The sequence below is a fragment of the Lissotriton helveticus genome, chromosome 5_1, assembly GCF_964261635.1.
Source record: "Lissotriton helveticus chromosome 5_1, aLisHel1.1, whole genome shotgun sequence".
Lineage (NCBI taxonomy): Eukaryota > Metazoa > Chordata > Amphibia > Caudata > Salamandridae > Lissotriton > Lissotriton helveticus.
Genome location: NC_136065.1, coordinates 349,799,133 through 349,825,974, shown reverse-complemented (window position 1 = coordinate 349,825,974; position 26,842 = coordinate 349,799,133). Strand labels below are relative to the sequence as shown.

The 26,842-nt window shown below is 44.3% G+C and overlaps 1 protein-coding gene and 1 long non-coding RNA gene across 3 annotated transcripts in view; one reads left to right on the top strand and one right to left on the bottom strand.

Moving 5' to 3' along the window:
* The window catches only part of LOC144754541 (glutamate receptor U1-like), a 241,266-nt gene extending 239,630 nt beyond the window's left edge, over positions 1 to 1,636 (bottom strand). Inside the window, exon 1 of one of the 2 annotated variants that reach the window (XM_078642471.1) lies at positions 1,539 to 1,636. The gene's annotated coding sequence lies outside the window, so the exon portion shown is untranslated. Of the gene's footprint in view, positions 1 to 1,284; positions 1,369 to 1,538 lie in introns of those variants that run through there. The other variant, XM_078642470.1, reaches the window with a different exon arrangement.
* The window catches only part of LOC144754542 (uncharacterized), a 92,223-nt gene that overhangs the window by 41,368 nt on the left and 24,013 nt on the right, over positions 1 to 26,842 (top strand). The gene's annotated exons all lie outside the window — the stretch shown is intronic.

Below are 26,842 nucleotides of genomic sequence, written 5' to 3'. Positions count from 1 at the left end.
CTTAGGAAAAGTGAGGATGTACACGTTGGCTGCATGTTCAAACAAACAACGAGCACTTCATTGTGAAAAAAGCAAATTCCCTTATAGGAAACGAGTCAAAGGGACCCGAGCGCAGCGTGGGTACCAAAAAAGCGCTGACAGAAATATGCCGTTGCCTGTAGCCATGGGAGCGGTGAACTGAGGTGGCGCCTCGCCCTAGCGGTGATTTGATTTATTTTTTGAGGAGACTAGCCCCGGGGTCTCCAGCCAGGTACCCCCAACATATGGATTTATTACATCTGCATTTGAAGCGAGTATTCCCGGAAGGGAAGTTTCCCAAACTTGTTACGCGCGGGGCCAAAGCTGCTTTTCAGATTCTGAAATAATTGTTTCAGTCTGAGGCAGCGCTCCCTCTCAGAATCGTAGGTCTTGTTGGATGTTTTCGCCGCTTTTTCAATCCAGCACATTTGATGGCGGTATCGATCCGTTGGTGCGATTGGGGAATGTTTACCAGTTAGAGGGGCGCAGTCCAGTCTTTGTCTCGGAAGACGCGGGGCCAGCCCTGTATCCGTCGAGTCCCTTAACAAAGGGTAATAAAATGCTTCGAGTCACACGCAGGAATACCTGTCTGGGATGCGCAAGGGACCCCGGGGTCGGCGCTGCACGACCTTTCAAGCAATACGGCGCTACACAACCCTTGCATCTATTTTGACAAAATGAAGCACCCCACAACATACCATCACGTGTGGTAACGTAAGGAAACGCCGCACGGTGTAATAAAAAGATTTATAACATAAAGCAATGCCAATACATAACATAGTACAATCTAACAAACCATCGCGTAGCATAAAGTAGCAGAAAACAGACGTAAAGGGCAGCATAACATCGCACAATACACATAATACAACGAAAGGAATTGTGACATAAAGAGATGTAATGTCCATAGCATAACACATAGCATCACATCATAACTTGCCAGAACCAAAAGAAGCATAACATAGCATCGATTAGCATAATGCATAACAACGTAACATAACAGAAAAAAATGTATCTCAAGTGAATATAAGCAACGCAACGTAAAGTGTTCCAACGCAACACAACCTAGCATAGCATCACATAATGTGACGGGACACAACATCGCGCATCATAACCTCAAATAGCACAACATAGCGCAGCATGTCGGAGAGTACAGAAAGGAAATGTAACAAAAGACAACGTGGTGTACAGTTAAGTTAAATATTGTAACCACATTTAACGCAAATTACCATAAAATATCAAAATATACTTTTTTTCGTTTAAAAACACCTTTGTAGAATGCGCGCGGACGCAAATTTCCACATGAACCGAGAACAGTCCTGCGAAAACCAACCACCGTTTGCTCTTGTCACGACCACATGGACAGAGGGAAAGGGACGCCAACTGAAGCTTGTAATACGGACAAAAGACTCCGTGGGGTCACAGGAAAAACACAGCACCAACAACACCCCTCAGAAGGGCGCTGTTTACTTCCCCGCTCCGTCCCGCGCACGGCTGAGCGCGCGCGCACTGGTGCCTCTTACCGTCTGCTCTGTCTGGAATGTGGTACCCACTGCGCGCCTCAGCCTCTGAGCGCAGGCTGGTCTACCGCCGCCGCTGGAGCTCTGCAAGAAAACATCTCCAGCCCTTCCCAGATCAGAGGGGTGAGGCCGAGAGGACTGGAGGAGGAGGCGGAGCTACCATCTTGTATAGATCGGGGGCTCCACTCGATAGAGGGTGGGGAAAGTGAGGAGGGGGATGCTCTGGCTATTATTTATTGCCCTGCGGGCTGAAAAATATGGGTTGCTGGCTGTGGGTCTCCTAGATACAGCCGCAGCACCTATAATTAGAGCCCTAAAGTTATAGGTAATAGTAGTGGCCCCAGGTGCCTCTGACGGGTGGTCAAAGTTACTGCTTCTTCTCCCTTTTGGAATCTCATATTGTAAAGCGAGGGATTGTCAGTGCTGACCAAGAGTAAGGAGTATTGGCGGGAAAATACTAGTAAATAGACACCTAGTTCTAGTTGTATGTCAGTGTGAGACCCTTACTTAACCGCGGTTTGGATGGGCCTGGGGGTCTCGCGTGAAAGGGGTTCACACCAAAGACAGATACTTTTGTGAAACCTTACAAGAGTAGGACACGCAACGCAACACAATATGGACTAGGTGCCTGTATGGTCCAGATGCAAACATCTGGTTTACTGAGGTGGCCGGCAGTGAGCACCTGAGAAGGCGTTGCCCCTCCCTGCTCCCCAGCCATTTTAGTTGGGAAGTGTTTACCACCGCGTCCTACATTCGAGTGCGGTGTATTTTTAGTGAGTTGTCTTGTCTCTTCAAAGGGCACCCTGATGCTTTTGTGAGTCACAACACTGAATTTTCAAAAAACACACGCTTTTTAAATCATTTTTTTGTGCGCTTCTTTGAGCCCTGCCAACAACCAGCAGTGGTTGCCATGGTGATTGTTGCAGCCCATCGCAGTGACCAATGAGAGCAGGCAGTGATCTGCTCGCAGGAATCTGTAATCAATACATAAGGCATGTCAAAACGGTGTGTGCTTGGTGTAAGGTGGCTGCAGCAGAAGGCTCGTGCTCCTGCCTGAGAAGATGTGCCACGAGGCGGGTGGGCTGGCATCATTGGATATGTCATTGTTTAGAAGCAGGTTATTGCAAGAGCAGGGCTTTTGGAATGTCCGACTCGTTCAAATACTAAAATACCATTTCACATAATACCCACCTGTGTCTCCGCTGCACAGGATGGAGCCTATTGGCTGGCACCCAGCAGTCAATTGGGGCTATGCCAGCCAATGTGTGTCACCAGGAGAGGACTTGAATATACATCACACATCTTATTATTTAAAGATGATCATGAAAGAATGGACAATTAGTGAAAATGTCTTCCTTTTGTTACTGTTTCAAACACAGACTAGTCCCTCAGGAACTAAAAATAGGAACCCGATGCAGGGTCGTCTCAATAGCATTTCAGGCCCCCGTCAAAGCAGTGCACTGGGCCCTGCCTACACAACCACTCACTGGAATAAAAATGTAAATTATTGATAAAATAAAATTACAATTTTTGGTACCTCAAACAAAATCAGTGTTTTGACATAAAAAAACATGCTGTATAGCAAAGATTAATCAATACAAACAATTCTGGTTTATGCATAGATTAGCATGGGGCCCCTATGCTTGTGCCACCCCCACCCACAATTGCCCAGCATGCCCATGCCTTCAAACGGCACTGACCCGATGTCTGGATTAGCAACAAAAAAAATTCAGACGTTCTCCAAAGTTTCGGTGCAAAGGAAACCTTGCTGAAGTTTCTTGGGTCTGAAAAATGAATTGCACTATATAAATGGCTCCAATTATTGTACAACCATTTTGTCGCCTACGCCTCAACATTAAAAACAAAGGGGAAGATTTACAAGCCCCTTGCAACACTTTTGCGCCACCGTTGCGTCACTTTTGTGATGCAGCGGCGGCGTGAACAATGTGGCCAATTTACAACGTGACGCATCTATGGAGATCCATCACGTTGTAAAGCCCTGCGTCACATTATACCTGCATCAGGTATAATGTATGCAGGGTGGGCGTTCCCAAGCAGGAAAGCCTTGTAAAAGTGATGCAGTGAAATCTACAATATTTCACTGCGCCACTTCTAGGACGCCACTGTGTCAAAACCTTACGCCTGCTTGAAGCAGTTGTATGGGGTGAAGCAGTACAATAAGTATAGGCCTCATTCATTGCTGGAGTTGCGTTGTGCTTGTAACACAACTCCAGCAATGTGTGTCTTTTGGGCCAACAGATGTGTCAGAATTTCTGACGCATCTGTGAAGCCTTGCACCATGGTGCGCCATATTATAAATCCGGCGCAACCATGGTGGAGCAAGGGTATCGTAGGCTGGCTCAGGGAAACTGACGCATCTCTACAGGTGCATCAGTTTCTAGTAAATCTGCCCCATAATTCTGTTTCCTGCAAGGAGACGAGCGTGTTGAGCCTGCGCTGTCATGGATCATACCTCCTTGTTGAAGGTTGGGGGAGGGGGGTGGTCAAATTCAAGATTTGTCAAGTTCTTCTTCCAACCCACATAAGGTGGAGGTACTGGGGTGAGTGTTAAATGTCCCCAGCACTGGCTTAGGTACCTATACACAGTCCTTTCTAGAAGGTCCACACCCATTAAGTCAATGTGGTGGTTCATAGTTTATTCCGCCAATTCCACCTTTACGGCTGTAAAACGACCAGCTGCCCCTCTGCAAAAAGATATATCTATTACTGCAGAGCTGGACTGCCATATGGGACACAGGCAAACCTCCATCTGGCTGAGGCTCAGGGCATTGCTATTAAGAGCAGGTAACAGAGTGATTTCCGGAAACCCAGCTTGAACAACACCCCAGAGAGACAAACACAATTTGTCTAGGTGCTTAGGTGCTTTATAATTCATTTTGCAACCCCAACTCCTCATTGGGAGGACTCAATCAGCAGACTCAAACGATTTGATATAGGGGTGATATGAAGACATTTCTCTAAGCTCCCAGTTCTACACTTGCAGTAGCGTAACACAGGCCCCGCAGCCACAGTGGTGCAGGGGGACCCCAAGCTCCAGGGGGCCCCGTCAGCACAGTACTCTGGATGTAGAGAGGCTAATTGAGTCCAGAAGGGGTCCCTCCACAAACCTTGCAGGGGGGTCCCCTCAAGCCCCCTCAAGCTTCATTACGCCAGTGGATATTTCTATTCATTGCTACTTATCCCGTTAACCGCGGTGCAAAATCCGCAGAAGTGCGGGCGTTTAATTGAGCGGGCTGGGCCGCATCGGCCAACGGACGTGCGCAGCACTACCGAGGTAGTGCTCGCGATGGCTGTTGGCCGACGCGCGCACTTATCGGGTTACATATGAAAGCAAATAAAGCCTCTTCTTTTACCCTCACAGGATTGATACATGATTTTTAGGTCTCGGCTAGCCGCGCGAAGCGCGTCTCCGCCGAGCCCCTTTTGTCGGCATGTGTGCTTTCCAGGAGACAGTCCTGGCCGTGCGCATCGCCTTGGAGGCGATTTGAAAGTGACACGCGCACGCGAACGAGCGCTGCAGCCAGGCGCTGTCGCCTGGGAAGCACACACGCATGCGCATACACACACAAGTGGCCACATACATACAGAGAGACTCCCCCCCCCCACATACACACACGCGCATACAAGCTGCATTCATGGGTCGGTCCCAAGCACCCTGCTCCCCGAACACCAGCCCAGCTCCCTCCCAAGCTCCGGCTGCGGCTTTACCTTTGCAGCGGCGCCGAGCCGGATGCGCGCTCAGATCTGAAGGAACAGATCCCACGGAAATGGAACCGGGAGAGCGAGCGAGCTCCGCCGGGAGGCTCACATCGAGAGGCGCGGGGAGTGGGGCAGCTGCAGTGCGCTTCCACCGACTGCAGGGGGGCGGCACCGAGCGGCTTGCAGAGTAAAGCGGTGGGAGGCAGGGGCCGAGCTTGCGGGAGGAGGTAAGGAGAGGAGGGAGGAGAAACGAGAGCGCGCTCGAGGATCTGACTGACAGAAGCACGAGGAGGCAGGACTTCTCACGAAAAACAGAATTGAGCTCTAGTTGACACCCCCGGGGTACCCAAGAGTTGTCGGCGTGAAGGAGTAGAAACGTCTCGCCCTGTGGGTATTAACATTTTAAAACTTGTTTTTTCCTGGCATTGATTTTTTGTTCATTCTTTGCCTTTTGCGGTCTGTATTTTCTTTTATTTGTTCGTCTACCGTTTTCTTCCCCCACTTTTTTCTTTCAAGATTTTTTCTTTTCGTTTCTCCCCTACCATAATTTCTTATTCCCCTTTTTGGTTTGACATTCTGTATTTTCTGTCTTCCTCTTGTAGCTTATTTCCTTTCTTTTTCTTTTCTTTTTCTAGTCGTGTTTTTCTCTCCGTTTTATCTTTCTATTGCTTTCTGTTTCCTGGTTACTTGTCCCGTCTGGATTTGCAATTATCGTCTAGTTGGCGTGATCCTTTGAGAGCGCTGCAAACGCTGTCGGTGCTTCCAGTCTACTCGGCGCTTTGCTGGTTTCGTGCCGAGGATGGAAGGCAGGTCGGAGGGCTCTCTGAAGAGCGCGGACCGCAGGGTGAAGAGGAAGGAAGGCTCAGCGCTGGAGAGAGCCGGGAACAGCCTGTTCCATCAGATACTGAGCAAGAGAACTTTATTGACGGCCGAGGAGGACACGGTCAGTGCCGCCCCCTTGTAGATACTCTGAGAGGCCTCGCTAAGACCCCTAAAGCGCTGCTTGCATTGAGGACGCTGACCCCTTAGTCGTCTGTGCCCTTTCATGAGCATAGAAGGGGCACATGAACTTTGTTAGCCGGGAATCTGCCCTAGCTCGGCCAGCTCCACCCCCTTTGTTCTTACTGAAAGTCCTTCGTTCTCTCTTGGCCTTGCCTACGCTGCTCGGTGCTTGTCTGCACCCTCTTTTTGCGTGGTTGCCATAAATTGTCACAATATTATATTCCACTGTTGCATAGTGTTTGCTTCAGCTTCTTAAAGTGTGTGCTGCTCCGAGGTAATGTTGCTGCATTTTAAGTGAGAACACTCCACCCTGTCAAGTTTATCATACCTCTCAGCTACTGGTGTTAGTTGTAGACTACAAGTACCAGCAGACCTTTGGGCATAATGATAGCTTGACATATCTTCTTATTGAGTTTTTTACCGAGAGCACGTCGACCTAGCTGTGTGAGCCAGAGAGGCTACGTTGTTTGAAGAACTCGAATGTAAGTACTTATTTCGTGTGTACTGTTCAGGTCTCTGTTTCCAGTGCTAGGGTTTATTTTTAGAAGGCATCATAATTACTGTGTTAGTCCACTTGCCGCAATGATGAACTGAAATTCCCAGAATGCACTTTTTCTTTTAAATTAGGGGTAGAACTTAAATCATGACTGCTGATCTTTCATTTGCTCAGCAGAAGATCGATCAGAGAAGGTGGACAACATTTGGAAACGTTTCTGTAACTTTGGGCTATTTTCTGGCGAACCGATTTGCACCTTGTAAATGGGAAATGTCGTGGGAAACTGTTCTTCTGAACATAGCAATGCAGCAGACTGCGATGGTAAAGTAGTTCTGCATTTACTAGTTTATCAAATACTACATTTTCAAATAGCTTACGGGGTTAAAACACCAGTTGCAGAAATATCCGTTGGTAATTAACAAATCGAAGGGTGAAGCAATGGTAAGGTAAGCAGGGTGTTAATGCACTTGCTGGCGATGTGTGGGCAAACCTTGCTCACGTGCTTAGACTATAAATTAGCTGCGGAACTCTCAAATTTCCCTGTTCCATGCTTACCTCCTCTAACCATATGTTTTCGGCATCTGGGGATTGTTGCCCTGTTTTAACCCATTAGAAAAATCAGAACTACTAGTCCCAAAATGCAAAAGACACATCATGGAGTAGATGAAAATCCGAGGCATGGTCCTGGAAAACTAGGAAGCATTGTTGTTGACAACTGAACGTGTCTTTTGCGGAGCATGGCGTGTGCAACACATCATTTTTGACGTTTTACATACTTGTCCTCTTTAAAGGCAGATTTGAAAATACACATTTCCTAAACCAGACAGTATGAACTGTAAACACGGGCGCGCTTTTTACATTTACAGGCGGCTTCTGTTATGACCTATTATGAGAGCTTCGGCTTTCAATCTGTTGCAGTAGGTTTGTTCCTTACTCATTATTAAGACCACGTGGTTTCGTCCCCCTGTGATACCAGCCCTCAAGGCTGCCGCTACACATGGGAACATTAACCTCTTACTTCCTCGGAAGTGGCAATGCGTCTCCACTGCCCTGCACACACAGACACCACCCGTGCTTAATTTGTAAAAAAAGAAATGCCAGGGCTTTCATTTGTAAAAAATTAAGTGAAAGGGCACTCGTCAGGAGGCTACTGTAGTTTGGCATACACATTACGCGACTTTGAGCTATTGGCATTGTAAATGACAATGACTTTTATTGATGTTTTGTTTTTTAAAACATAAATAAAACATCTTGTCATTTACAATGTCAAGACCATAAACTCGCGTTCATTTACAATGCTAATAGCTCTAACTTTTGCAATGCCGAGACCGTTGCATTGTAAATGCTTGTTTTCAATTTGGAATTCTGCCATTGGATTACCCGTTTTCAGTGAAATCACTTGTAATTTATATTAGGCCATTTTCTGTTTTTCATTTTCCTAGAGAGGAATTTTCCCTTGACTGACCTGGCTTCTAAAAGCAAATTACCTGGCATATTTGTCATAGTGAGCTCTATCATTACCACAGTGCAATGGGTCAGAAACCTCCAAATTTCTTTTTTCAAGTGTGCTCTCTGCCTAAGTTGCCTTCAGTCATATTGAAGTTGTTGGGTCCATAGAAGGATTTGTTGGGGCAGTTTCACTAATATCTCATGCAAGTCAGCACATCAACCTATGCTACGGGCTGTGCTGCATGAGAAGGAGCTAAGGATGTGTGCACTGAAGACTATCAACAAATTAGGGCCTCTTTACGATGTCAGTCGGAAGGGCTCCGAACGACATTCGGATTTACCTAATCCATGTCGGAACCCCTGTTTCTGACCGACTCGGAATCATTTCCGACCAATCGATTACGATGGAAGCTATCCGTTCGGTCTTTCCAACTCAATTCCGACCGGCATTCGAAGAACCCGAGTCAGTCGGAGCCAATCGTACAAGTCTATGGACCACATTTCCGACTGACGCAGTACGATGTCGGATTTGGACAGCCTTTCCAAATTGGGTAGTCTGACACGGAACGGCTGTCAGAAACAGACTTTGGGGGCCCGTAGCAGGTCCCCCTTCACCCGGATGCCTCCGGTTGGGGCCCAGGGGGATACCCATGGGACCCCACTCTGCAACCATGCACAGTGTGGCAGGCACCATGGGGTGCCCGCCACAGGGTGCAAAGTTTTCTGCACCTACCCCTTTCTTCAATGGTAGCCTGTGTTGTCAGTTGGAAGCAGGCTCCCAATGAAGTCCATGAGACTCCGGAAACACCCTAATCGGTCGGTTGGACTCCCCGAACCAGAGTTGGTCGGAATGCTTTCTGACCGACATCGCAATGAAGCCCTTAATATGCAAGCTTATGAGGTATGCAAGCTACCAAAATCAGCAGAATAATAAGAATGCCATGGGCCCTAATGCAAACCAGAACAAAGTATCCCACTTCTCACCTCTGGGTTGATATTAATAGGTGCCTATTACTAGGGTGCAGTGGGCTTCTTGAAGCCTGGGACATGGAAGTCACTGCATCTTGTGCCCTAATCATTCGGCCTATAATTCCTCTCTATTTGCTATCTTCATGCCACTCATATCTCCTCCTCACACCTGTTCTTATCCCTGTCCACTTACACTTGATCTTCTTACATGTCCTTATCCCCTACCTTCCTTTTTTAGTTTTTTCTTCTCTCCTATCTCCTCTTGCACTCCCTACTTTTCCCTCTCTATTTCCTCTCTGCTCCAATTCTCCCTCAATCTGTGTCCTCGCTTCAATCTATGTCTTACCCTTCTCTCTCCCACAAAGTCCCTCTAATTTCCCTGTTCTGTCTCATTTCACCCTTACTCTATCTAATCTATAGCTTGATTATGCTTCTCTCTCGATCATCTTGTTCCCCTCCCCGTCTCCAACCTCCTTGTTTGTCACCTCTTGGTCAACCTATACCCTTTTGGTTGTTGTATCGTTGTTCCCTTCCTTCTACCTTTCCCCCCTTTCTCCTCTCCTTTCTATATTTCACTGACCATTTTTTCTTTTCCTCTGCATTTCTTGCTTTTTCACTTCTATTTTCTATTTCACTTCCATAGCTCCTCCTCTCCATACACGTCTCCTTTTCTCACTACACTCCTATCTCCTCTCTCCCTAATCTTCTTTCCTCATCATCTTTCTTTTATTTCTGTCCTTTCTACTTTTCTGCTTTCCTATCCAGTATCTTTACTTTCGTTCCAATTCCCATTCATATATTATCTCCTTTTCTCCACTCTCCCATCTTTCTTTCCAGTCTGTCTTTCCTATCTCCTTGTTCATGTTCTAACATTGGCTTTCCTCTCTCATTATTCTCTCTACTTCACATCCCATGTGCAACCCTCCATTCTTTCCCTCCTTAATATCCCACCTCTATAGCTGCTCTCCTCCTCCCAAACTCATTGTATCCACCTCTATTTCATTCACCCCTTTGTTTACCTACATTTCTACTGTCTTTTTGCCTCATCCATCATCTTCCACACTGCACCTTGTCCTCTTTTCTACCTCATGACAAGCTCCTGCACAAACCCATTGAATGCTGCTCATGCCAGAAAAAACGGATATCTTTCTGGTGACGGAAACCTGGTTAACCCTCGATTCCACCCCAGACATCCTAGCTGCTCTGCATCAGGACTACTACATACCACATGTTAATCGGCCCCCGAGTAAAGCGGGTGGTGGTGTCGCTGCCATCATTCATAAAAAAACATAAATTCACCTCCATCACCCCTCTCAACCTTCCGGCAGTGGAGAATATGGTCATCAAACTCGATTCCACCTCTGGATCCCTTATATGTGTTATTATTTATAGGCCCCCACAACATATGCCTTTATTCCCTCTAACTTTGAGTGAACACATTGCCAATCTAGTTACGAATTACACTTACATACTTCTCATAGGGGATTTGAATTATTGGCTTAATGATGCTCTTGGTGGTCCACATGCAGCAGAATTATCTGACCTACTCTCCAACCTTAACTTTACACAGCATATTTCCTCTCCTACCCATATTAAGGGGCACACACTGGACCAAATTTGGTCCATAAATCTTACATTAGCGGAATTCATTATCTCACCATACACTTGGTCATATCACTATTTAATAAAATTTACAGTCACTATCCCCCTATACCTCAACACCGCTTCGGCTGAGGGTGGCATGATAAGAAAATGAAGGGCTATTGACAAACAGGAATTCATCTGCACCGTAGCCAATTCAGCCCCCACCCCTGACCCTGATATTAACGCCATGGAAGATAATATCTCTACCTGGTTACTCGCTGCAAGTAACATACATGCCCCTTTTACAAAATTCAAGCAGGCGCGCCAAGCCGACGCTCAGAAATGGTTTTCTGACGAGTTAAAAAATTCAAAACTAGTACTCCGGCAGAAGGAGAGGAGATGGAGACTACGTTATTCCCCTGAAGACAAAACTCAAGTATTTAAATGCTCGCAAAGAGTACAACAACGCTATTATGACAGCCAAGGCCGCTCACTTTTCCACCAGAATCCTGAGCTCCCATGATAGGTCAAAGGACATTTTTATGATTGTTAATGATCTTTGCAAGGCTGAGAGAACTCTCCCTAAACAGGCTCCTTCCCAAGACCTATGTAATTCCCTGAATGATTATTTTATTAATAAAATTGCCAGTATTAAAGCCAGCATCTCCACTGTTAGGCATATGGTGCCTTCAGACACTCTGATTACTAATACAGCCACCATAGACCATTTCCCCGCCATTAGTCCACAGATCTTGCTAGACTTGCTGGCCCGAGTCAAATCAGGCTCCCCAAGAGACTGCTGCCCTCCCTATATTCTAAAGGAGATCTTTTCTGCCTTAGCACACACCGCGCTATCCATTCTAAATGAATCTCTCTTGCAAGGTCAGGTCCCTAGCACGTTCAAGAATGCAATAGTGGTCCCTCTCTTAAAAAAACAAGGAGCTGATCCCCTAAACTTCTCAAACTACTGCCGTATTTCCTTGCTCCCATTCCTGGCCAAGATATTGGAGGCCCATGTCCCTAGGTGTTTTTCTAATTTTATTGAACACTCCGAACACCTCGACTCTCACCAAGCTGGCTTCCGACCCGCTCACTCAACTGAGTCGGTTATACTTGCGGTCCTGGACGCCTTATTAGCTAATGCAGACAAGGGCACGCCCCAGGCCCTGGTGCTCCTAGACTTGTCAGCCGCATTTGACACGGTCCACCATGAAATCCTGTTGGACCGTGTCAGACAGGCCAGCATACAGGGCTCAGCTTTCAAGTGGATCAAATCCTTCCTTGAGGGCCGCACCCAAGCAGTGCGTCTCGCTCCTTTCACTCCTCCAAAAATTGCCACCATGTGTGGGGTCCCACAAGGCTCATCGTTGTCTCCCCACCTGTTCAATCTGCACCTCCTGCCTTTGATCCACTCTTTACGGAATAGGAAGGTAACTTTTTTTAACTACGCGGATGACCTTCAGCTTGTCTTTACCATTGATGATTCCCCTGACTCAATCCAGGAATTCCAAGCCACTATGCTCCATATTCAGCATTGGATGGATCTCAACCATCTTAAACTTAACCCAGGCAAGGCCGAATTCGTTTTGGTTGGGAAGGCCCAGACTTTTTGGGGTCCACACTATTGGTCAACCTATCGAGGACCTCCCCCCATTCCATCCTTATTGGTAAAAAGCCTAGGAGTCAACATAAACGCTGACATTTCACTCAGAGGCCAAGTGGGGGCAGTGGTATCCACTTGCTTCTTCCAGATACGCAAAATTAGGAAGATCGCCTACCTGCTTACCCACGCCGCCCTTATACAGGTGGAGATCGCGTTGGTACTCTCCCATCTTGACTTCTCAAACTCAATCTACCTCGGCTTGCCACTATTTCTACTTAAACGTCTCCAGATGGTGCAGAACCGAGCTGAGAGACTCATTCACAAACAACCAAAATGGCAATCTGCTAGACCTTTACTAGTAAAACTTCACTGGCTCCCTATCGCACAACGGGCAGCTTTCAAGACAGGGTGCCTAATTTTCAAGGCCCTTCACTGCAGGAGTCCTACATTTATCAACTGCCTGATATCGAGGCATGCTCCATCCCTCAACCTGCGCTCGGCACACCTCCAGCTGCTAACCACCCACACATTTAAGCCCAAACGCCAGGGAGGGTGTAGGTTTTCCTATTTGGGCTCCAAATTCTGGAATTCCCTACCGTTAGGGATACGGTCATGTAACAATCTCCTGGGGTTCCGAAAAATGCTCAAGACATGGCTGTTTGAACAGGCTCACGCGTAATCTGTTGCTGCATTGATATTGTCCAAAGCAAAGCGCCAAGAAACCACAAGCTGTACGTGCGCTGTACACATTTTTATTAACATAACATAACATAACAATGAATGTTTGGCCTCTGCTCCACTATAGCCTCTGTTCCGACTATTACCAGTGCCTGCCTGGGTTCGGTTTCACTCTCTGTGGCAATGACTCTTCTCCAACCACTCCCTGAGGAAGAGACAAAACAGAGCCGAAACCAGGGAGACACCAGCAAAATTCTTAGCAAAATCAGGGCATACCCAGTTGGATTGCTTGTGCTCTGGTTCAGGGAGGACCTGGCCTGGCAGTGTGACTGGACTGTTCCTAATAGAGTAGGGTCAAGACTGACTTCTGTATGGTTGAGTCTAAACTGAGTTGGTATGGCGGGCAACAACAATGGATTAGAATGCTACATGCAGTCATTGCCAGTGGTTAGACTTATTACGAACATCCCTCCCAATACGCTTTGTGTAAATAAACTGCAGCCAGTGCAGAGAAGATTGGGCCTCACATGCCTGACCCGTGGTGCCTTTGCACTAGCTGCAGTAAAAATAGCCACACACCTGACTAAAACCATGTTAACATCATATGTGGCACTTGCTATCCCCACGTTCCCACTTGTCTAACCGCCTCTGGAATCCTCACAAGGTAATGGGTACAGGCACCCTTGCTACTGCTAAGAAGCCTGCATTCACTCTTCACCACTTATGATCGCTATAGAGCAGGAACACTGATGCGATTGTATTTATATAGTGCTTAATACTCTGGACAAACCTGAGATATATTCTGATTTGCCTTGTGATTTTGGGCTCCCCTCTGGACTGCATGGTTGATAAATATGTTGGATGTAGTGTGGCCTACATGGGAGATGTTGGGCGAGGGGCATGAAATTCAAAGACATGAAGCAAACATGTTTCTGTGAACATCAGTTCAGATAAACATGAGGTGCCACAGAAAGTGAAAATTTACCTACCATTTTGATAAAAACACTAATTTGCAATTGAGTGAATTAGCACAGCTACATTTTTAGTCACCCCTGAAATGTTAGGTGTTTGTACATTTTACGATTTAGCACTCTTCAGAAGCCATAACTGAATGATAGCTGTTGGAGCAAGTTCAGACCTTCTTTACAATCCAAAACATATCTACAAATATGTGGCATGCTCAATGCCAGACGCAAAGCATTTTCTCTCTTCTAATTTTACAAAAGTATAGCAACATTTGCTCTGTATTGGTCATTTGGTAACCTTACATTCACTTGCAGTAAGAACACACATCGTCCTCATAATATTCACAAGTACCTGTTTAGAGATTCTGATCCAGATTCATTAACACTTTACACTAGTTTGCATCACAAAAGTGGACCAAACCCAGCACACACTGTTGTGGTGGGATTTACTTTCCAACACAAATGTGAGAAAGTTGCCCACAGTAATGCACAGTAACATAATGCCCTACTTTGCACTACCTTACACCAAGGGGACGTGCCATGGGTGGTATACAGACATTTTCAAGCAACCACCCATGGATTTCTAGGCAAATTCCAATCTAATAACATTTATAGATAGGGATGTGAACAAAAAAATGGCATATCTTCAAGGTACACTGTTGGAGTGGAGCAACTTTTAAAAGTCTCCATATTTTTCAAACTTTGCAAGTGTGTAGCACTGTACAGCATACATACAGTGGGGAACATCCTAAAGGATAGTTTTTGTACAGGGAGGATCATTTTCCAGTAGAATAATTATGCTCGAAGGAACACTTACACCCTTTTTCTAATCTCAGGGCCACTTCAATTATAAGATTTTGCGGCTGTGGCCTTTTCCACATGACTATGGATTTGACACATGTGCCTCATATTCCACCAACTGCTGTAAAATCTGCAGATTTTAACCTCACATTTTTTTTATAACTTGAATTGAATAAAAGTTACCAAAACTGGGACTACCTGCATTGCTACGAAGTGGAAGATCCTTCACAAAGGTTGACTGTCACCTTTCTGTTTCGAATTATTGTATTTGGGTCTTAAATTGGTACTAATGAGGTGAGACATTTGCCCAGATTGAGTTAGTATATGTGCAAATGACAAAATAATAAAGTTATACTATCACAAAATGTGCGACATTGCACTGCATAATATACATTTTCCCAAAGTATAATTCAGTCCTGCCGCATAGTTTGGTCCTCTCTTGCCACATAATTCCTCTTAAGAGCCCGTACAAGAGCAGAGCCTTGAAAATAGGTGGAATGACAATCATGCAGCACTAATCATGTTAGAGTATGGTAAGGTGTCTTCAGAATCCAAAAACTTAAAACGTGTAAACACATCACCTTGGTACATCAGGGTATGGGAGAAGCATTCATTAAAAGTGAGAGTTTTTAAACATGAACTGAGAAATATTCCTGCGCGCCCCACCCCCAAGATAATGCTGTTAGTGAACTAAAAGGCAAGTCATGGTCCAGGATCATGTGTATCCTCTATGTGGCCTAGGTTATAATTCGAGATGAAGCAACTTTATGGGTTATTAAATCAAACACATGAGATGTTTTGTACAGTACCCAGCCCAGACTCATATATATGAAGACACCAGTTTCCCAAATTCCAAAGTCAGCAGCACTGGCCATAATGGCACATCCTCACCCTCTCATTGTGGTGTGAAACACAGTAATGTGTGTTTGGTTCACACTGCCTGCTATGGGCCTCCTGAAACACTGCTTCAAAATCAAAGAAGCAAGGCTTTTGTCATTTAATTGATTTACTGGACCTCTTGGTGTGCCCTCTGCCACAAAAAGGGGCGTTTTCACGCTTCCCTATTGTTAAGTATTTAGGTCCTGGGAGCAGCAAGCACGCTCCCAGAGATTGTCTTGGTGCTGTAAGAAGCAAGATTGTGTGCGCATGCTCGAAAGCAGCCTACAGGGAACATAGCATAGCACCACCATATCTACTAAGGGATGCCAAAGCTACTCTTTACTGAAGTGCTGTCGCACAATATGACTGCCTTGTGCCACTCACATACCATTAAACCATAGTGCAAAGCGGCCTGCATGAGTTTAGCATATGCTGTGTACTGGAATGTTTCCATCCAGTACAAAATATTATGCATAGACTTACTTTTAAACTGTTTGCACTTTGTATGTTTACTCTACTGTTCAGCACACATACAAAGTTAGAAAAGTTTGAATAAAAACAAATTTTCTCCTTCTTTGCAACTGCCTCAAGAACGAATATTTTTTTACCCAAAGCCCTGTGTACAATAACAGGTAGGGCTTTGAGTAAAAAGACATGGGTGGTTGTATGTGAACGGTTTCATGTTAAAATATCGCTGAAAAAAATATTGATGTAAAAATATTGCTATAAAAAATATCGACTACCTACACATAAACAGGTAAGTACAATAATATCGACACAAAAATATCGATGTAAAAATATAGAAGTAAAAAATATCGACTTAAAAAAATTACATAAGTTAAATAAATGTAATTAAATAATATTAATATTATGAACAAAATTAATTAAATGTAATATATATTTTAAATATTTATAACAAATAAACTTAATTTAATAAATATAAACACAAAAAAGTGTACACATACATATATGTACTTAAAACATTTTATCTTTATTTAATTTATAAACATTTTACATTATATAAAAATAAAATATACAAATATATAAATATTTAAAAATTAAATAAAATATTCTATATTTAATTAACACAACATATTAATAAAAGAATAAAACATACATTTATTAACAAAATAAACAAAATAGTAGTGAAAACATTGGATAGCGAGGGGGTAAAAATTACTATTCCCACTCCTGTAAGTGCAACAGTAGGGAAAGCGTTGGATAGCGTAGGGGTAAAAATTACTATTCCCACTCCAGTGATTGCAACAGTAGAGAAAGCACTGCATAGCGGAGGGGTAAAGATTACTATTCCCACTCCAGTGAGTGCAACAGTAGGGAAAGTGTTGGATAGTGTAGGGGTAAAAATTACTATTCCCACTCCAGTGAGTGCAAAAGTAGGGAAAGCGCTGGATAGCGTATGAGTAAAAATTACTATTCCCACTCCAGTGAGTGCAACAGTAGGGAAAGCGCTGGATAGCGGAGGTGTAAAAATTACTATTCCCACTCCAGTGAGTGCAGCAGTAGGGAAAGCGTTGGTTCGCGGAGGGATTTAATTTACTTTTCCCACTCCAGTTAGTGCAACAGTAGGGAAAGCGCTGGATAGTGGAGGGGTAAAAATGACTATTCCCACTCCAGTGAGTGCAACACTAGGGAAAGTGCTGGATCCCACAACAATAAAAAACAAAAACATCAACATTTTTATTAAATGCAGTTTCCAATATTAACATAATGAATATATATATATATTATTATTAACAAAGATAATAAAAAATCATCCATTACACATTAATTAACACTATAATATACACAACACACATCAAAAATTAATTGCACAATTACAATTAATAATTACTTATTAATTAATGGAAATTCATTTCAAAATATGTAATAATTAATCAATAAAAAATAAATTACTTACCACCCTTCACTCCATTTACTCATATAAACACCACAACACACACCTAAAATTAATTAAACAATTAACATAATTAATTATTAATTGATTTATTGAAATTAATTAACAACTAATTATCAAACATGTATTAATTACTCAATTAACACATTAATTATTCAATACATTTTAGATAGTTAAATTATTTCCCACCCTATTCCCCTATAAACCCACAACCTGCTACAGAACTAAAAACACAAAATTCAATAAAAAAAAAAATATTCACTACTATAAATAATTATTTAAATCTATATAAATAAATTACTTCCCAGCCCACAACCCGCTACGGAACTAAAAACACAACATTTAACTTGAAATAAATTAAAAACACGTAAAATTTTAAAACATAATAAAATGACAAACAATTCTCATAAAAAACACTAAAATACATAACATTATTAATAATTCGATATTTTTGTCAACTATATTTTTATAAACGATATTTAAGACGTCAATATTTTTGAAATCGATATTACTTACCTTTCATCGATAGTCTTGTCAACTATATTTTTGTTGTCGATATTTCTTCCCACTATAGTTCTCCATCGATATTCCTGCTCTGCACCTTGAGAACATCCCCTTGACGCTAGCACTTAATATTTTGCATTTTTTTAGACAACTTTCCATCACAGAATACATTTTACGCTGGACAGAAAATGTCAAATCAACATTTTGCACTAGTTTACATCACTTTTGGTAGCTGTACAGCATCGCAAAGTGTTAATAAATCAGTGCCTGTATTGATATCCTGGAACTAGGGCTATATTTTTGCTTTTAAGGACACTCTGAAACTCCCTGTCTAGTAGCAGTGTGCACTTTTGCCTACCACTGTCTTAATGTTATGTAAGATTCCTTTCCTGACCACAAACAGCCAGCCAAACATTTTCCTTGGCCAGGTAACATGTTGCAGCCAGCCTCACCAAACCTGCTGCTAGAATGTCCAGCCCTTTTTATGACCCAGTGGTGGACTTCAGCCAAGACTCGTGGTCAACTTACAGGGTAGAATGGTCTTTTGACTCTTCCACCAATACCTTTTATTCATAATGATTGTTAGCAGCAATGGATGCGAGTAAATAGGTGAACAGCAAACTCTATGACAGTATCCTCATCTCAGGCACTTGTGTGGATTTAGAGTATTAAGTGCACGTAAAAGGTGTGAAATTAAGAGATCTGGGAACGGAAACGTTCCCCTAATTCACATTCACAAGAGCACCTAATGATTCTCCTGAATTAGGTATTTTTAAGTTTAGTACGCTTTATTGAATATGATAAGCATAGTAAAACATCAGTACAGAAAAAAATGGCGTTAAAAAGAAAATGGAATGATATTAAAATAAACATATATGCAATTCAATCCCAGAAAAGGGATATAGAAACTATACCAAGGAAAAAAGCTTTTGTGGGAAGGAGGGGGAAGAAAGAGAAAAAGAGAAAGGAAGGGGGGAGGGAGAGAAGACGGGCAACATAAAATACAGATTTAATAATAAATGTTCCATAAACAAATAAAAGTGAAATGCAAATTAATCATAACCATGAGATATTGAAAAGGAGAAAAATGAAAATTCAAGGAACATGTCTAGAAAGAAAATCGGTTAAAGGTAACCATGACAAGTCCTTTTTCATTAATAGTGGTACTGTGGTGGCAGAGGCATGGTCAAGCCTATGATGATGACATAACAAGTTCCACCAGGCACTGTACAATTTTTTTAAAATTATCCTTCCAGTTGGGTGTGATGATCTGAAAGGAAATGGCCATGTACAGATCTATAAATTTACATACATTACATTGAGCATTCCATAAAGGAGAGGAGCCGCCAAAAAAAATATGTATAATCTCAAAAGGAAAATCTTTCGCTAAAATGTTGGTTAGTTTTGCCCAGATGCAAGACCAAAGGGCAATGAAAAAAACATATGAAGGAAATCACTATCATCATATGAGCAGGACAAACATTTTTTGGATTCAAGTAATCTGAATTTATGGAGATCGGAAGGGGTGAAAAAGAGTCTGTAAAACAAAAAGTATAAAGTCTATGTGGTGCTAGCAGAGTGGGAAACAGTGTGCATTTTAGGCCATATAGAGTCCCAAACCTGGATGGAGAATTCCTGAGATAGATCCTTTTCCCATAAGAGTTCTAGTTTAGATTTGGACCTATCAGCAGAAGGATGGGAAAGTAGTTCATAAATGGCAGCAGCTTTGAGAGGAATAGAAAAGTCTAGTGGAGAGAAGAGGGCCGGAGCAATAGTGGTCAGGGAGCTGTTTTGAGAAATAATAGAGGCTAGGGCGTTTTTTAGCAAAGAGTATTGGGAAGAATGTGTGTTGGAAATGTCAAATGAGTCATGAATGTCTGAGAAATCCCGCAGGGAGTTATCTTTAATTAAGTGTTAATAAGTAATGATACCTTTGTCAATCCATTCCTTCCAGAATAACGCTCTATTATCAATCTTTAAGAATTTATTATACCAAATCGGAGTTTGGGAGTGAAAATCAGCATGTGAGAGAAAAGAATGAGACAATGAAAGAGTAAGTGCTTCGGAGTGTTTAAATAAGGGGGTGAGAAAACGCTTCGGAGGCTGGGATAAGCGAGTAGCTGTAAGGAATGAAAAGGGTGAGAATTGCGCGAGCTTAAGGGAACTCCAAGCTATTAAGGGAGGACGAAAAGAGTCTGTTAAAAAAGGCCAGATTTGTGTTAATGTGAAAGCAGAGTGATATGGGTTGAGGTTAGGAAAGTTCGCTCCACCTAAATCTTTGGGTTCTTGGAGACGGGAAAGAGAAATCCTAGCTTTGCGATTGTTCCATAAAAATTTTGTTAGAAGGCTGTTTATGGTTTTAAAGAAAAAAAGCAGGAGAGAGATAGGAAGCATTGAGAGATAAAAATTAACAATGGGGAGGAGGATCATTTTAATAGTTGCTAGCTTCCCCCACCAGGATAAGAAAAGAGGGGACCAACCTTCAATGAGTACAGAAAGCTTTTTAAGTATATCCGTATGATTGATTTTAATAGTTTTTCTAATAGTGTTAGCATAAAGGACGCCTAAACACTTAGGGCATCATTGAGATTAGCCATCCTCACGGTAAATGGGACTGCCCGCCATAAGGGCTGGGGTCCCGTGGGGGCAATTAGGATGTGCCCGCCACAGTGGCGGGCACATCCCACATTTTTAACATTACGGCGGGTGGTGCTGAAAGCACCGCCTGCCCCAATGCTAAAAATGCATGTTGTGCCTTTCAAAGCACAACGTGACAGGCACGGCGCGGTGCCTGCCATATTGTTCTTTGAAAGGCAGGGGGGTACCATAGGTACCCCCCATATGCACCCCCCCCAGAGTCCATGGGGGCCCGCAACGGGCCCCCCAAGCAGACTCTGCATGCCTTTCCGCGGCGGCCGGGGTGAGCAGTCATCGCAACCCGGGCATTACCCCGCGCTGCCATTACGATGCTTCTTTTACAACGCAAGTCAATCCAACACCTTCCCTACTGTAACATGGGCTGGAGTTGGAATAGAAAATTAAACTATTCCACTATCCAGGGCTTACACTTGTGTTGTAAAAACAGCGTCATAATGGCGCGCGGGGTAAAAGCCCACGTTGTAATGTCATACAAGCGGCGGCAGGCATTCAAAAATGCACATGCTAATATGGCTGGCGGTGTCTTTCAGACACCGCCACCATATAGAACCCTCTTCCACTCGGTCGACATGTCGACCGGGCAGAGAATCGGCGGACGGTCTTTCCGTTCGCCACGGCCCCCCCAGCCATTCTAATGTGGCGGGGGTCTTTTCTACGGGGATGGCGAGCGGATTGGCCCCGCCGGGCCGGCAGTGACTACCGCTGGCCCGGTGGGGGCAATCCGCCCGCCATCCTAATGGGGCCCTTAATATTCCTGAGATTCCATTCAAAGCCAGAACCGTGAAACATATGGGAAAGGCAACATTTGTTTAGAGGTAAAACTTTGGATTTGTCAATATTTAATTTATATCCAGAGACTAAGGAGTATTCTTGTAATAGAGAGAAAAGAGAGGGTAAAGAGGTGGACGGATTAGAGATGTAGAGTAGGATATCATCAGCATAAGCAGTGAATTGAATATCAATATTCTGAAATTTGAAGCCTGTATAGGATGGTGAACGCCGAATTTTTTATAGGAAAGGTTCTAAAGCGAGAATAAGAAGAAGAGGGGAAAGGAAGCAACCTTGTCTGGTGCCCCTAGGAAGAGAAAAATATTTAGATTGAGAACCATTAACCCAAATGGAAGTAGAGGGGGCAGAGTACAACAATTGAATATATTTGATAATAGGGGGCTAAAACCATGCCATCTCAATGCTCCAAACATAAAATCCCAGCTTACCCTATCGAACGCTTTTTCAGCATCCAGTGTGATAGCTGCAACTGGGGAGTCTATTTTTGAGGCAAGGTGGATGATGTTGAGGAGAGTTCTCGAGTAAAGTGTAATTGATCTACCTTTGACAAACCCAGATTGATAGATATTAATTAGGGCAGGGATAACTTTGTTAATACGAATGGCAAAAATGTTGGCATAAATGTTACAGTCTGTATTGATTAAGGAGATGGGCCTATAATTTTTCCAGAGGGAGGGGCCCTTATCTTTTTTTAGGAATTAAGCATAACTTTGCCTGGATAAAAGATCCCCTGGACTCTCCATTGATAAGAAAATGATTAATCAATGAGAGTAAATGAGGTATTAATTTTTTTTTAAAGTGGAGATAAAATCGAACAGTGAAGCCATCCGGACTGGTTGTTTTGTCTTTGGGTAGGAGAGTAATGGCATTAATTATTTTATTTTCTTAGATAGGAATGTCTAGGGGTGAAACGTCTGTAGAATTATCGGTAGATTTAAGAATAGTTTGAAAGGAGTCAATTTGTGCGGGAGAAGGACTGGACTCTGGAGTGTATAGGGAAGTATAATATTGGTCGAAACAGTCAAGAATTTTATCATCACTGGATTAATGTACTCCATGGTTATCGGTAATAGCTACAATTTTTGATTCCTGCTTTTTGATTTTAAGATAATTTGCAAGGGATTTGCTTGCTTTGTTCTGCCCTCCATACATTTTTGCATTAAATTTGAGGAGATTATTACATGCAGAGTCCCAAGAGTGTTTGTTGTATTGCATTTTCGCTTTGATAAGAGAAGATAGTGTATCTGTGGAGTTTGTGGTGAAATATTGATGTTCGAGATATTTAAATTGTTTAAGGATGAGAGAGGACTGTGAGGGGCTTTTTTCTTCTTCTGAGATATAAAGTCGATAGTAAAGCCCAGGGCGGCAGCATTGAAGGCTTCCAAAATAAAGTGAAATTGAGAAGTGGAGTGAAGATTATTATGAATTAATTCCTCCATGAAGGGCGTGAATTGCTCAACAAACTGGGAGTCTATGAGGAGAGAATTATTAAAGCGCCTGCGACGAGAGGGGGAGAAGGTGAGGGGTAATCCATTTCCAAAATGAAGGGGGCATGATCTGAAATAAGGATAGAGCCTATTTCTGAATTAGTCATGAATTTTAAGGCGTGTTGAGTGAGAAAAATGTAATCAATACAGGAGTGGGATGCATGAACAGGGGAAAAGAAAGAAAATTCCAGTGTATCGGGGATGAGAGATTCTCCAGGTGTCTATTAGGCCTCTAGAAGAAATAGATTATATAAAAAGTTTTCTGCATCTTATTGGGTACAATAACAATCTGTGATTTCTGATCCAAAAAGGGATCCATGAGTTGATTACAATCACCACCCACAATTAAATCATCAGTCGAATGCGAGGAAAGAAGAGTGGAAAATTAATTCCAAAAGGTTAAATCAATGCCCTTTGGGCCATAAACATTACAAAAGGAAAGTTGTGTGTTATTAACAGTAGTATTTAAAAACAACCATCTACCATTATTACTGTCATTTTTGTTATTCACTGCCGGGGAGCAAAAAGCTTCTCCTACCCATTGTTTATGCAGTGAAGACACATCTTGCAATTTGAGGTGCGTTTCTTGCAACAATGCAACTTAACATTTCAATCTCACCAGATGAGATAAAACAGGTTGTTTTTTAACAGGATTGCGAATACCTTTAACATTCCATGAGATAACGCGAAGACCACTCATCCATGGAATTTGAGTAAGGGTAGGCTTGAAAGTGAAGAGAAGTCAAAAAAGGGGAAAGAGAATAGAATGCTAAAGTAAGGAGAGGATGACAAGATTAAGCATGGGCGTAAAATCCATTCCGTTTGCGGAATTTGCGGATTTGCTGGAATTTCGCGGTCCGCGAATCTCGTGAAATTGCAGAAAAATCCGCGAAATCGCGTTCGGGACGGATTTTCAAAAATTGAAGTACATGAAGCACTTACAGGGTTACAGCAAGTGCCCAAGTTGAAGCTAATTTCTTTGTAACCATTTACAAAATGGTTACAAAGAAATTAACTATAACTTGGGCACCTGCTGTAACCCTGTAAGTGCTTCCTGAGCGGCGCCTCCTGAGTTGTTGCCTACTTGCAACTATTCTCTGAACCTGCTCTGACCCTCGAAGCAGGGTCAGAGAATAGTTACAAGTATGGCACAATGCTCCAGGCTGTCACAAAAATTAAACCACAACAGGAAGCACTTACAGATAAGGAAGCAGGTGCCGGACTTGAAGCTCAAATTCAGTAACACATTAACCAGCCCCTGGTTGAGGCTGGGTAGGTGTGCTTTCTCCCCATAATCTACAGTGGTGAACCAGAGGGTGCTGTGATGAACCAGAAGGTGCAGTTGTGAACCAGAGGGTGCTGTGATGAACCAGAGGGTGGCAGTGGTGAACCAGACGGTGGCAGTGGTGAACCAGAGGGTGCTGTGATGAACCAGAGGGCGGCAGTGATGAACCAGAGGGTGGCAGTGATGAACCAGAGGGTGGCAGTGATGAACCAGAGGGTGGCAGTGGTGATCCAGAGGGTGGCAGTGATAAACCAGAGGGTGGTAGTGGTGAACCATAGGGTGGAAGTGGTGAACCAGAGGGTGGCAGTGGTGAACCAGAGGATGCTGTGATGAACCAGAGGGTGGCAGTGATGAACCAGAGGGTGACAGTGATGAACCAGAGGGTGGCAGTGGTGAACCAGAGGGTGGCAGTGATGAACCAGAGGGTGGCAGTGGTGAACCAGAGGGTGACAGTGATGAACTAGAGGGTGGCAGTGGTGAACCAGAGGGTGGCAGTGATGAACCAGAGGGTGACAGTGGTGAACCAGAGGGTGGCAGTGATGAACCAGAGGGTGGTAGTGATGAACCAGATGGTGGCAGGGGTGAACCAGAGGGTGGCAGTGGTGAACCAGAGGGTGGCAGTGGTTAACCAGAGGGTGGCAGTGATAAACCAAAGGGTGGCAATGATGAACCAGAGAGTGGCAGTGGTGAACCAGAGGGTGGCAGTTATGAACCAGAGGGTGGCAGTGATGAACCAGAGGGTGGCAGTGATGAACCAGAGGGTGATAGTGGTGAACCAGAGGGTGACAGTGGTGAACCAGAGGGTGCTGTGATGAACCAGATGGTGGTAGGGGTGAACCAGAGGGTGGCAGTGGTGAACCAGAGGGTGGCAGTGATAAACCAGAGGGTGGCAGTGGTGAACCAGAGGGTGCTGTGATGAACCAGAGGGTGGCAGTGATGAACTAGAGGGTGGCAGTGGTGAACCAGAGGGTGGCAGTGATGAACCAGAGGGTGACAGTGGTGAACCAGAGGGTGGCAGTGATGAACCAGATGGTGGCAGGGGTGAACCAGAGGGTTGCAGTGGTGAACCAGAGGGTGGCAGTGTTTAACCAGAGGGTGGCAGTGATAAACCAAAGGGTGGCAATGATGAACCAGAGAGTGGCAGTGATGAACCAGAGGGTGGCAGGGGTGAACCAGAGGGTGGCAGTGATGAACCAGAGGGTGGCAGTGATGAACCAGAGGGTGCTTTGATGAACCAGAGGGTGGCAGTGATGAACCAGAGGGTGACAGTGATGAACCAGAGGGTGACAGTGGTGAACAAGAGGGTGGCAGTGGTGAACCAGAGGGTGGCAGTGATGAACCAGAGGGTGACAGTGGTGAACCAGAGGGTGGCAGTGATGAACCAGAGGGTGGCAGTGATGAACCAGAGGGTGGGGCTGCTAAACTGCCCGGGAGCCCCGTGGGTGTGAGCCCCTGCGCTGCTGAGCTGCCCAGGTGTTGTGAGCCCACGCGCTACTAAACTGCCCCAGGGCCCAGTGGGTGTGAGCCCCTGTGCTGCTGAACTGCCCCGGAGCCCTCTCAGTGTGAAAATCATTCGTGCTCAATTGCCTGGAAGCCCTCTGGGTGTGAGCACACATTGTGCTAAGTGTTCCCCTGCCCCCAGTACATATATACCCGTACCGCACAGCACCATTATGCTCTTGCACCATGAAGTCTGGTGCCTGGATGCTCCTGATCCGTGTAGGTGGTACCACCGTCTGGTGCAGTCAAAATGTAAAGTCATAACTTGCTACACAGCACCAATAAACACGTGTCCCCCCTGGCACCGGTATGCGCATGTACCAGGCATGGAGCACCCGCATGCCACTGCACCCTACTGCCCAGCGCCAGCATATGCCTGTACGGGGCAGTTTAGCATGAGATGGGACATTGTCCAGCAGCAGCAGCTGCATGCGCCTGAACCCACTGAGCAGGATCAGAATGGCTTTGTACCAACACGCGCAACAGAGCTATCTTGGACATCTGAAGGATTCAGGGGTCCTGTGCCAACCGTATTTTTGCATCCATGAGTTTCCCGAGCGCCATCCCCGTGTAGCTCCTGTGACCAGGAGGCTGCTTTCTCTTCATCTGCTACTCTGCTCGGTCTCTGACCCTTTATAAACAAGATGCATGTGAACTCGCATAGAAACCCTGCCCGTTTGGCCCCATCCACCACACACTAGCGGTATAAAACGTCTTCCTGCCCATCCCCACTATAATGGCCAGCTCACTCAAGGGACCTTGGCGCCTTTTGGCGCGCTGGCAAAGTTACAGGCACACATGGTCAAATATTTGTGCAAATGGCACAAAAATCCGCGAGTTCGCGGGAAAATTCGCGAACTCGCTGATTTTTTTGCAATTTCGCACGAATTCGCGGATTGCGAATTCGCAAATTTCGCCCATACTCAGACAAGATGAAGAAAGCAAAGGACATCAAAAGGAGAAAAACGTGTACCGTATGGCCACCACAGAAGCAGGCTGAGAGAACAATAAAGAACCATAAGC